General features: G+C 38.8%; 1 protein-coding gene across 3 annotated transcripts in view; it reads left to right on the plus strand.

The window, feature by feature from the left end:
- Positions 1-13,566, plus strand: part of Palld (palladin, cytoskeletal associated protein) — a 371,690-nt gene that overhangs the window by 135,529 nt on the left and 222,595 nt on the right. The gene's annotated exons all lie outside the window — the stretch shown is intronic.

The following is a 13,566-nucleotide window of genomic DNA, read 5'->3' on the forward strand; positions in this document are numbered from 1 at the left end:
TTCTTTTTTAAAGATGAGTAATATTCCATCATATGTGTATACCACGTTCTTTATCCATTCATTTGTTGAAGGGAACCTAGGTTGGTTCCAGAGTTTAGCTATTGTGAGTTGAGTTGCTATAAACATTGAATCAGCTGTGTCACTGTAAAATGCTCATTTTAAGTCCTTTGGGTATAAACCAAGGAATGGGATAGTTGAGTCAAATGGTGATTCCATTCCAAGTTTTCTGAGGAATCTCCATATCACTTTCTATAATGGTTGCACCGATTTGCATTCCCACCAGCAATGTATGAGCTAACATAAATATTTTTAAAGCTAGAGGTTCCATGTCAATGAAGGGAAGCTCAACCTCAGGAAGAAAAAATGGAAACTTGGATGCATACTATTTATAAACAGGAAAACATTTTAGTGTGTGTGTGTGGTGGATGTAAGCTCCACTTAACAGCTAATGCATCCCCAATAAACCATCCTAATTAAAAAGCCCCTGGAGATCTCAAGAGTTATCTTGATTAAATTAGGCTAATCTAGTAAATGCATCATCGTTAAGAGGATTATGCCATTCTTAATTATTCTGTGTACCATGTTAGATGGTTTGTCCAACTTCCATGCATCAGTCATCAATTGTTTACTAAAAGAAAAATTATAAAACTAGTCATCACAAACTCTCAATTAGTTTTCCATCTAGCCCTTGAATTCTCTAAACAACCCCTAGCAATTCTTCACCATCTTCAATATCTCTAGTGACGGGGAACTCATTCATTCATTCCCGTCTATTCCATCTTTGGGCAGATGGGATAATTTTATTCTCAGGAATTTTTTAGATCCTTTAAAATTGAGCAAACAAGTAATTTTAAGCCCAATTTTAAACAACCTGTACAAACGATGGACCAACAGAACCTTAAAAGCTGTAGGGAGACTGTGGTCATTCTTGCCCAAAAGATCTGAGAAGATATACACATGTGAAAACAGCATTTACATATAGCAGGGACCCCATACCTTTTTCTAGTACAAAATAATTTTTTTATTGCTTCGACATGTATAAATTGCCAGACTAAGGTATGAGGAAAGTGTTTCTCATAATGTATACAGATGCAAAGCCCCAAGAAGAAAGATGGTTGAGGTGAAAAGTGTATCTCGATACTCTGATATACACATATTCTGATAAATCGGAATTCTGATCCACAGGATAAACTGAGTACTATAATGTTCTTACCCTGCACTGTGGAACACATATAGCCATTATGACCAGTGTCTTTTTTTTTTTTTTTTGGTGACTCCAGGTTACAACCCAGGGGCACTTAACCACTGAGCCACATCCCCAGCCTGTTTTATTTTTTATTTTGAGGCAGGGCCTCTCTTAGTTGATCAGGGTCTAAGTTGCTAAAGCTGGCTTTGAACTTGCAATCCTCCTACCTCAACCTCCTGAGCTGCTGGGATGACAGCTATGTGCCACTGTGCCCAACAGCCAGTGACATTTTTAAATGCAAAAATATTCACATATTTTTTATTTGCTTTCTAAGCAAAGGAGCTATAACAGTTTCTTAGAACTAGTAAATATCATATGCTATACTTTTTCCCTAACCCACCTCCCTCTGACATCCCATAATAGTTTTAGAGGTTTCTTTGGTACAGAGGGTGGGAACAGCGTGTTAGTTTTTGTTATTTATTACCAAGTCTGTCAGTGCCTCTGAAGCCACTTTTAAAAAGTTGTATATGGTGAAATCCCAGTCACGTTGAGTGTGCAGGGTACCAGTACTGTGTGGTGAGACGCAGCCAGGTTGCGGAGGGGAGGGGTGCTAATTGCAATCAGAAAGGAGAATGCTTTCATCCTGACCTAACAAAATCTGTATTTTTCAAAGAAATAGATATAAGTCTGTGTCTGGTTATAATGTTAATTTTCACTCTTTAAAAAATCCAGTCTGTTCGAATACAATGTTAGCCTTAGGTAATTTGCCCTGAAAAACCAACTGAAATGAAACATGCCATTTTATTCGTTATTCAAATGGCCAAATAAAACAAGGCATAATTAGGCCTGACTTCCTGCTCTTGCGCACACACCTGAGGCCCCTCCCTGCTAGGCAGAGGCTCCCCACAGCACACCTGGCTTTGAGGAGAAGCATGGAGGCGGCGACTTTCCTGGAAAAATGACTCGCTTGTCCACAAATTTGAAAGTATGTATTTAATCCAAAGCGTTGGGGGAGGGTGGAGATACAGCTGAGAGAGTCACCTGTGTGGCTACAATCAAAGGTGGTTGCAAAGCAGCATTTGCAAGGTGTTTGAGAATCCGTCAGGGACTTGATTCTAGGAGTATGTCACATGTTAAATCCAGGGAGTTGTGTATGTAGGTATGTGGAGTGTGTGTGTGTGTGTTGTGTGCATAAAAATGTCACTCCCCTTTTTTTATGAAAGCATTCACTGTTTTAGCCACAGTAGTTGCTCCAGGGCCCGTGAGTACCAACTGCTAGCAATATAATTCCTCCCACCCTTAATTTTTCACTATTCAATGAAAACCATTCTCTCCTCCGTTGATACTTCATTTATTATAGCTCTCCTTGGAGAGCTGACCTCTAAGTGTGGACTTCCAGAAGGTACACAAAATAACAAGAGAAAAGCATTCAGGAAAGAAGACGACTTTTGAAAGGAGTTGGTTGGGGGAAATCTTAACTTGAAAAAAGGAAAAGACTGGCCATGTCGCTCAGTGCTAGAGTGCTGGCCTAGCATGCATGAGGCCTTGGGTTCGATCCCCAGCACCCCCAAAAAAGAAAAAGAAAATTCTGTATGTACAGTTACTGACAGGGCCACTTTAGAGTTCAGATGCGTGTGCTTTACTCTGTGTTTAGGTTTTTTTTCTTGTTTTGTGGTTCCTAAGAGAACAAATTAGCCACATTTGAACATCGTCAGATTAGAGTAGAGCAGAGCACTGTGAGAGGAAGCTAGGAGTTGTCTATCCTCAGGCCTCCCACAGGTCAGCTGGGATCTGAGTGACTGCCCCCTCCCTGAGCCACTGAATGGCTGAGCTGATAGAGCCTCAACCAGGGAAGCCAGCATAGGAAGAGGTCAAGGCAAGAGAAACGAGTTCTTTGGAATTGGAAAGTCTCAGTTTTTTCAGAAAGAAAGGTATCTCCCCCTCCTTCCCTGTCCCCACTTTTACTCAACCTCCTTATCCTTAACCCCTGACTCTCTAGCTGGCAGCAGCCTTATGGCTGACTGAGGGACTTTTAGATGAAGTCCCCTATTTCTTGACATTGGAGAAAGATGTTCTGTTGCTGAGGAAGAATTGGATTCAGTGTCATTGCTTGTCACATACAAAAAAGTCACCACTGGGCTTTCTGGGAGTAGATAAATGAACATGTTATGTGGGTGTCTGTCATTCCAAAGCTGAAGATACCAGGAGGAGCTGCTGTCCCTTTCCCTGGTTTGGCTTTAGGCCTTTTGGGTTTCATAAGTCTGAGGCGATCATAATGGACAAGTTCCAAGAGCAGAGAAGATTGACAGCATTGTCTAATAAAACATCTCCCATCTTATCCCCTTTGGAATGTAATCCAAGTTGCAACAATAGATAATAATTACCTGCCATAACTATAGCAACAAAATAGCTGAATGTGCACCTCTAGCTGTTTTATGGATGCTGTTTCTCATTCTCAAGCTGTCTTGTAATCCATTCTTTCCCCTGGGTTTTGAGGCTTGGAACCATTCCGTACAAATTTTCACAGTACAGGTAACTTTGAAGTGTGACTTGTCAGGTCATGCTGACTTATTTCTGTGCTTGTGTAGAAAATTGGTGTGGATGAATCTATTTTTTTTTTTTTTCACTAACAGGTGTAACTAGAGAATTTGTACTTGAACGATAGAGAGGTTGGGAACCTTCTTCCCCCTCAAGTACTGTAAAATTTACTGTTGTCTACTCATAGGAATGCATCACATTTCTAAAGAGTCAAAATTGTCTCTAAAGCCATAATGATATTTCCATTGCTCTTGCAGTAAGCTAAAAGTAGAACAACTGCCCATCCTGATTTGCCTACAACAGTAATCATTTTTTTCCTGTAATTATGAGTGGTTACCTATTTCACTTTCAGAAATGTCGTAGCTTTAAAAATATATTGTATGTTTACCTTAAGTATTTCCAATGAGTGCTGGGGTGGCGGGTGGGGGTGCCATGGTATTTTCACATACCAGAGCAAAATGGCAACTTTTCAAAAGTAAATAAGAAAGAAAGAAAATTCTTAGATTTAACAGTAAATATAAATGGAAGGAAATCAGCATTTCCCATTCAATCCTATCTAAGAAATGATATTTAAACAAAGACTGCTAAAGCAGGCTTGGCAGATATGTTCCCATTCTGGTGCCAAGTGTAATCATGTGGTAGAGGTTGCCCACAGCACCATTTGAGAAGATACCTGAAACCAAGTTTGGGGCCAGTGGGAAAAAAGATTTACCCTGTTACTAATATCTGTCACGAACACTGTAAGAGTTGTTGTAAAATATATGCCAGCTATTAAATGTCACTATCATAGAATTAGATGGGATCTTACTGATAATTCAACCCAGTGTTTTCCAAAATGTGTTCCACATAACACTGATCCTTCAACATGATTCTCAAAACTTATGTCCCATGGTCAAGTAAGACTGAGAATGATGCCTGCCTTAATTCCCTCATAGAAATTCATCACACACTGGTGCAAAGCTCTAAAAAGGTTCTGTAGTAAAGGCAGATGTGTAGCTTTGTTTAACCCAGTGGTTCTTTAAACCTGTTTGGCCGCAGAAACCTTTTCAATGTTATCTGTCAGGTTGCCACAGAACTAGTTCCTTGGGACACATATGCGGAAGTGCTAGTCTAGCTCATTCCTCACATTTCACAAATATGGAAACTCAAACCCCAAATGAGAGAATAACTTGTCCACAGTCACCTTAGCTGGTATGTGGACCGGACAAAACAAGAACCCTGGGCAACCGACTCCCAGGCCTACATCTTTTCTCCTCCATCACTGGTATGGAAAATATTAGAAGCAATCTAACAACTTAAGAGCTTCTGGCAGCAGAAATATTTAGTGTGGATTCCACTTGTGTATTTTTTATAGTTGTTTTTTAAGGATAGCTATTAAATATTGACATGCTTGTTAATGTCCAGACCCAGAACTACCACTCATGGTCAAAACACAACAAGATAAAATCATTTAATTTTATTTAATTTTATCTGGGCTGGTCCAACCCTCTATTTTATCTTTCTTTCTTAGGTGATAAAGTGATTATTGAGAAAAGAATTGCTAGACATGAGCCTGGTTTGGGTTCAGAATCTATTTTATCATTTCCTGGACTTTGAATTTCAAAAAACCAATCTGTTTATTGGTCTCTTTTGGACCATAAGGTTAAAGTACATCTGTTGTCCACACAAATTTAGCTATTGGCCTTCAAGCTAAGCGGTCCTGAAATTATAGCCATAGTAAATTCAGACAAGGACTAATTTCACTTTGGTCTGCCTATAAATCCACATGACAGAATAAACATGGTGTGTCTTGTGGTTAATGTGAACACATGTAAAAAATTAAGAAATCTTTGGTGACAAGACAAAAATACTCCATAAAAATTAATTGGTGTTTAATTGAGTAAGAAATGCAATACTTACAGCTGGCCTAACTTTGAATGTAGGCATAAACAAAACTCACGTTGGGCCTAACTTGCCCATTTGGTTTTGCTGATTCTACTGCTCTTCTAGGGAAAAGGAACACCTGGAAAAAATAGCCACTGCTGACCCAGTGATCTTTCTGGGGGTTTCCTACACTTTATTTCCATTATAATAGCATTAAAGGAACCGGTTGCTTTATTTACTTTGGTTTTCTTCAAGCATGGATGTCCATGACACCCTGGCTGTTTGCACTTTGGGAGAGGGGGCACCTAGGGGCTCTGTCTGCTGTCTTGTGACCATCATTGACACCCCTTTTGAAGATAATTTTTCCAAGAATGAGTCAGTGAAGTTGCCAGGAGAGAAATAAAGAGACGTCTTTCAACATAACTTTGTGTTTCTCCATGAACACAAAGAAACTGACTTAGAGGAGAAAATAAAAACTCAACTCTTTTTAAAGGTTTTTATTTAATAAGGACCTTATTATTTCTATCCATTGGCTTCTAAGTTTTGACCATTTTGCTTAGCAGAGTTAGCATGAGCCAAGATTGATCAACGAGGCTGTATACATTTTATAAGTCAGATTTGTTTATTTTCAAAAGCCACATGTTTAAAATACGGTGCACAGAAAACTTCCACACTACACAGTTGTGGTTCAATAAAATAAAAATGACCAAAAGAAACCACACTCACAAAATCTGTATTTCTTGCTAAATGGTAGTATTAGAATCGTATTGCTAGTGAGCTTATAACCCAGGTGATGCCATATGTGATTTTTTAAACATAAACTATGAGTAGAGTATACTGAAAAGTGTGTATTGTACTTTGCCAGTAGATTTGTTGGTACCTCTCACTTATCAGTTGAGTTTATTCTCATGAAAGTCAACATTCATGGACTATCTTGGAGAATCAGAGCATTCTGAGCATCCCAGGTGGATATCTCAGTTCCAATACACAGTTTGGAGCCCCTGTACCAGTTGTCAGGACAACAGGAAGGCCACATGCAGGGAAGTAAAACTTTAAATTTTCTGACTCTGTCCAGGATGGAAATGATGGGTGGTTTTCAGGGACAGCCATCTGCTCAGAAACAGCTGCAGTCCTTCTGACATTTGTTATTCTCCTGTCCCCCTTTGATCCCTAACCAAGCAGACTCAGGACTGCAGACAGATGTAGCCACTTTCCTCCAACAATGGGATTCACACAAAGTCAGGGGTTCCATTTAACCTCACCTTGAAATGTAGAAAGTGAACAATTAAATACCAAACTCTTCTATGTAAAACACCTTCTTGAATTTCACTCCAGCCACATCCTGCCGGTGCCATAATATGATCCCTGGATTTTTGACACCATCTCGTTTTTAGACTGGAATGTTTGGAAAATCCTGAGGGAGGAAAAAAAAATCATGCAACAAAAAATATACACACACATATATATATAATCTCCCTGACTCAAGATCTCAGCACAGAGCATATATAAATATGCCTCCCTACAGGGCTTTAAATGCTACAATCCTTTTTTCCTATGTTCTGTAATCCTTTATGAATAAAAGGGAAAATTCTAAACTTCTGAAGACCATCAACATTATCCTCTCTCCAATAAATTAATTTCAACAGAAGTCTTCTATCTGAAGCAAAGTTAAATCCATGAGTATGAAGCCATACCAATTTTGAAAGATTTTTGAAGCAGTAGATGCTTCTTTGAGATAGAAGAACCAAGCATACTTGGCACTTTCCTGGGCCTGTGTTTGGGTTTTCTCCTCCATCTACACCTAACGCCAGCCTGTGAACTGAGAAACCTGGATTAGCTGATCTTTTATTCCCTATGTTTCCTGGATTAGAGCTGAAGTGTAGTCAACCGCTTGTTGAGTGAATAAATAATTGATCAATGAATGAATGACTATAACTGTATCCCCTAACCTTTACATTTTATTCCTAATTAGCATAAAGTTATTCTCCTGACTTGTTTAAGGCCTTGAGATCTGACAACCAGTTCCAACTGGTTTTCTCCTACATTAGCGTCTCTTAATTCTTTCGAAGGGGATTTGCCTTACCCACTAATTTTTCAAGCTTTGCTTCTCTTATTTCCTTCAGTTCCCTATTGTGTGGCAATTACATTGCTGCTTAGCAGCCACACCAGAGATTAGAAGACAGGAATCAGTAAACTTTGTTCAAACACGTTTATACCCACAATAGAAAACTAGATGAAAGATGGAGCTAAAAGCATTGAGAAAAATAGAATTTTGGAGATTATCTGGGTGTAATTGCCCATGTTCTTCCTTCTCATTACTCTCGATAATGAGAGTTTCCTATATCTAAAAATATGACAATGACTTCACAAAGTTGAGAAAATAAACTCATGTATGCAGAGCACTTAACATATAATAAATATTAACTCTCCCTTAATTTGAATGTGTATAAATCCTTAAGTATTATTGTTACCAAATATTATATCCTCTCTTCATCCCAACTAATTAGTGTTTTAACAATTTAATGGTAGAAAATCCAAGTTTTGAAGCTGAAAATTCAAGATTGAAGTCGAAATTCATTAGAGACTCAGAATGGAAACCTAAAGTAATAATTTTCTAATATGTTGTCGAGAGTGCTATTTACTAGATAAATGGCTTCCAGATATTAGAAATGGGATGAAGGAAGGTCCCAAGGTGACCTCAAGAAGAATTTTACCTAAGTAGACCCTCTGCAGGCACATTACCTGTTTTCATGTCTGCTCCCCTCTCAACTAAACCCTCTTGCTTGCTTCCCTCACTGTAAACAGAAAGAACTTTCAGGATCTGGAGAAAAGGGAGGCTGAACCTTCTAGGAACAGACCAAGCTAAGGATAGCAAATCTGTTTCATTTCAAACTTCAACTTCAGTTTCTTTGTGTAAAGCCTGCCAAAACCATTCTATGGAGACATTCCACCCCACTGGCAAAGAACATCCTGATCAATTAGTGATGTCTGCCACAGGGGAAGCAGGGGGAACAGAGTGCCATCACCAGTGCTCTGCATTTCCCAAACCTGTTCTTTGTCCTCTTCCGTATACTTTGCAGATTAGCTCCGCACACCAGTGATGTTTGTCCTAAGCTACGCTAGCAGTAAGAATTTAATGTGGGAACATTTTTAGGAGATCAGAATTTAATCAACAGACCTGGCTTTTACCTCTTCTCTAAAGAATACTAAATGTTTTGAGTCCTCTGCCAGGAAGATGTTAGGATGAGGACATTTAAGCAACTTAACAAACATGACTATCACACACATCTCACCCAGAGTGTGCTGTCACAGCTGTGAAGCTCCAAGATTCTCTTAGCTTAGATAAGAAGGTGATTTATCTTTGATCTACTCCATAAAGAATGGACAAGACTGATTTCCTCTTCTGATATATGCACTAACTAGATTATTTTAAGTTTAATTTTATGCTTTTTAAGTGCACTTTAGTTTGAGTTGGTGAGAGTTGATAAACCTCTCTCTATATACATCTTAAAGCAGAAACCATGACAGATGTTATTTAAACTATCCATTCAGCCCTTCCTTCATTTGTAAGCTGCTGCTTCTTTGATTAGCCCAATGGCAGTGTTCCATGTTTTGAAACGTTGGTTTTATTATTACTCAGATACAGTGAGGCCAACAGATCAGCCCGTAACTGTCATTGAAAGAAAGTTTGTACTTGTAGTTCCCAAGAGCAAGGGACATGCCCCACATCACAGGGAACCACTGGGGAAACATAAGGATCTGTCAGAAAGCAAAAGGAGGGAGAGGGAAATGTACCTTTCTTATGGCTTCCACAGGTAGGGAGAGGTGGGGCAGGATAAGCAGATTTAAGACTGGTTAGTTTGGATCATTTCAGTGGGCCTGGGGCCTGGGAACTGCCACTAAATGTCCATACCTGCTTCTGGGATAATTAGGCAGGTAGGCAGTTGCCTTGAGTAAGAAGAGTCCACCAGAGAAGGTAGAGGGGGTGCTGGTTTTAGACTGGTTGGTTTACCTATGAAAGGCATGCTTTTAATAGCCCTATGAACTGGCTAGCCTGGAAGGGGCAGTCCCTCCAAGGTCAGCAAAGCCCAGATGTCAAAGAAGCAAATATTGAAAATAAAAAGTCATGATTGAAAATAAAAAGGCAAGCCGGGTGCGGTGGCACATGCCTGTAATCCCAAGTGGCTTGGGAGGCTGAGGCAGGAGGATCGCAAGTTCAAAGCCAACCTCAGCAAAAGCAAGGCGCTAAGCAACTTAGTGAGACCCTGTCTCTAAATAAAATACAAAATAGGCCTGGGGATTGACTCAGTGGGTGGGTGCCCTGAGTTCAATCCCTGGCACCTGTCCCCGCAAAAAAAGGCATGATTCATACTCCCATGTGACAAACACAGTACTGGAACCTAGTAAATACATTATTCACCTTGGAGAACTTACATTCTAGTAGGATCAAAAAACACACAAAGAACTAATTTCCTTATAAAGTGGAAAGTTAAGTACTATGGTCTATGAAGACAAGGTGTTAAACCCCTTGTTGCAAAAAAGACATTATTATCTTAATCTGTCTGCCAGTGTTAAGGTATATTTCAAGTATTTTGTTGTGTTTACTGTTAATTATTTTTTCAGCCTTGTGCTTATTATTACTTGCTTTATAATTCTTTTTTTTTTTTTTAAGATACAAGTTCTATGGCATTAATCTTTTAGGAAAGCATCCTATAACATAGGATGTTAGTAGGTGCTAAATGAGAAAGAATCACATGGTCAAATAAGGTTGGTAAATGCTGGATTGGACCACATGAAACAAATTTGTTTTCTGCAGGACATTTCAGAGCCTTTAATAAGAAATGTGACTGGAAAACATAAAACATCAAAAAGTAATATGCATCATTTCCCAAAACAATTAGGCCATGAATCCCTTCACTTTTTTTCATAGAAAGCATATTATAAAGTAATGCATGACCAATCATATTTTTTGAAGCACCAACTATGTGCAACATACTCTGCATCAATTTTTAAAGGCATTTTTTTTTTATCAAGAAGTGACTGATTTTCTAGACGGAGAAAAAAATTATAAAAACATTTGGCATTGAATAATAATATAAGGAAACAATACAGAAGGTGTCACAAAGTGGTAAATGATCAATTGTCAAATGAGCGATTCTTAACATTTTTAAAGTAGAGTTGGTTGAAACAAACAAAAAGAACGCGATTTTGCATGCACCTATGTGCAGGGGACCAGAGACACAAAGCACATAGAATATGTTCACTGTATTAAAGAGGTAAATAATGTGTGTGAGAGCCAGGACACTACCATGCTAGCTAGTGTGGATCGGGACACTCCAGACCAGCACTTAAACTTATGTGCCCTGAATCCCCTGGGGGATCTGAACTCATTGGTAGCTTTGGGATGAGAGTCAAGATGCTGCTCGTCTAACAAGCTCTCAGGTGTTGCTGATTCCACTGACCCTGCTCTGTAAGGAGCACAAAGCAGGTGTTGGCAGACTTTTTTAAGAAAGGTCCAAATTAGTAAGTATTTTGGGGTCACCAGACAGAATGTTGCAACCTTTCTCTATTCTGTCACTGTCATGCAAAAGCAGTCAAAGGCAACATGCGAATGAGTATTTAAAAAAACTTATTTATGGACTCTGAAATTTCAATTTCATATAATTTTGGGTGTCATGAGATTATTGTTTTTGGATTTTTTTCCCTCCCATCTGAAAATATAAAAGCCATTCTTCGCTCCCAGCCATGTAAAAACAGTCTTGTAGACAACAAGTTTGCTGAGTTCGAGGACAAGAGACTTTACTCATGTAGTTGGCAAAGGGTTCCCTATGAAGTATACCCACCCAAAGAAATTAATCATTGCCTTAAAACTCTATTGCATTTTTTCATGCTTGATTTTTCCCTGTGACCAAAAGTCCCGACAAGAACAATTTTAAGGAGGAAAAGGTTATTTTGGAGCTCATGGTTTCAGAGGACTCAGTCCATAGACAGCTGACTCCGTTCCTCAGGGCCTGAGGTGAGGCAGAACATCATGGTGGAAGTAAAGCAGTTGGGAACGTGGCACCAGGAAGCACAGAGAGAGAGAGACAACTCTGCTTAATAAGGACAAAATATAAACCCCAGAGTCACACCCAGGAACCCACCTCCTCTATCTACACCCTACCTGCCTACCGTTACTACCCAGTTAATCCTTATCAGGGGATTAATGCACTGATTAGGTTAAGGCTTTCATAACATGACCATTGTACCTCTAAACCTTCTTATATTATCTCATACTGAACTTTTGGGGGACATCTCATATCTCAACCATAATAAGGAAGAAGGTAAGGAAAGAATTCCAAGGAGAGAAAGTGTGGGCAAAGAAGAGTAGCCAAGTAAACTTCAAGGGCTATTTGGGGAGCATTGGACTCCTGGAATCATTTGACAGAAACAGGATTAGTACAGAAAAATGATAGAAAATAAAGTTAAATCCAAGTTACATGAAGGGCCTCAATGACAGATCTGAATTTCAGAAAATAGCATGTATGGTGAAGTTTCAAAAGCATTAATCTAATGACAGAACATAGAATTTATAGCTTGAGATGGAGAGATCAATTAAGACTCAAGCTGCAGTTAGCACTCATGGGTGAGGAACTAGAGGATGGTTTTGGAAAGAAAACAGGGAAATAAGGGCAGGGGAAGGGCTGGGAAGATGGCCCTAGACTGGAAAGCTCTCCAAGACTTCATGAAAACAAAACTACAGTGCACCCCAGAATTGAGAATTACCGCCATTCTCTGTTGCCCCCAAAATAGCATGGGTCGCATTGTACAGAGCACTCAGTTGACTACCTATTTTATATTCTATAATTCCCAAAGTTGTGTCTGTTCTTTTGTAAGTATCCCATATTTAGCTTTTGGTATGGTTTCTGGGGTTAATGTTCTGAGAATTCACAAACTCATTTGCTTTCTTAATTCTATTTGCAAATTAAATACAGAGAAAGACCTCTACTATGCTACTCTAAACGCAGAAAAAACAATTAGTCTTTGGTGTCGTATTTTCACAAAAGAATTCCAGGTCCAAAGAATTTTATAGGTGATTAGACTCAAGAGAAAATTCTCTTGGTGATAATTAAGAAGCTAAATGGACAATTTAGAGAGGCTTGAATTCTGTTAGTTGTTAAGTGGCGCATTCCTACATATCTCTTCAAAAATAAATCACATTTTCAGAACTTGGGGGACACTTTTTTTTTTTTTCAGTGTAAAAGCAATCAAATGGTGTTGAGAGTCTGAGGTGTTGGGGGAATAGAAGAAAGAGTTTGAGAAGAAACCTGTGTTAAAACAGTCTGTCAGCCTGTAGCCTTCTACCCCAAGGTCCTGCCTGGCTGTTTGGGAAAGGAAAAGTGCAGACTAGCAAGAATGAATCACAGCATAACTGCTGTTTCTCTCTGCATCTCGGAGGCCAAGGCGGTCTGCTAGAAAGTTTTGTAAATATCAAAAATGTGGAAGGCATTAAATCTGTCACTGCTCAGCTGATCAGAAGTCTTAGAGTCAACAAAAAATACTGCCGCCTATGATTTTTTTAACATGATAAGTTTTCCTTAACATATTAGATATTTTGAGCATAACACATGTTACTTTTGTATTTCCTTTAGATAAGAATAATAGAAAAAAATCATAATAAATGTGGAAGACATTTATTATAGAACATTTTATAAGACATTTTGAGTTTTTTCATTCTTTTTAATTTTGTAATCAAAATGGTCTTTCCGAGTTTGACAACGCCCCTTATTTCAAGGTTCATAAAATGTGCAAGATGATTTACAAAGAAAACCTATGGGAATTGTCTAGTCATTAATTTCACGGTCTCAAATGTACAGTTTCCATGAGTAACATTGACACAGATCTTTTATCAAACAAGCATCTTATTGCAGAGTATTTGGCCTTGGGTTTTTGCTTTATTGTTTTAAACATCACCATTTCCTCTCTTAACGCTCTGTCCT

This window comes from Sciurus carolinensis, chromosome 4 (genome assembly GCF_902686445.1).
Source record: "Sciurus carolinensis chromosome 4, mSciCar1.2, whole genome shotgun sequence".
NCBI classification, from domain to species: Eukaryota; Metazoa; Chordata; class Mammalia; order Rodentia; family Sciuridae; genus Sciurus; species Sciurus carolinensis.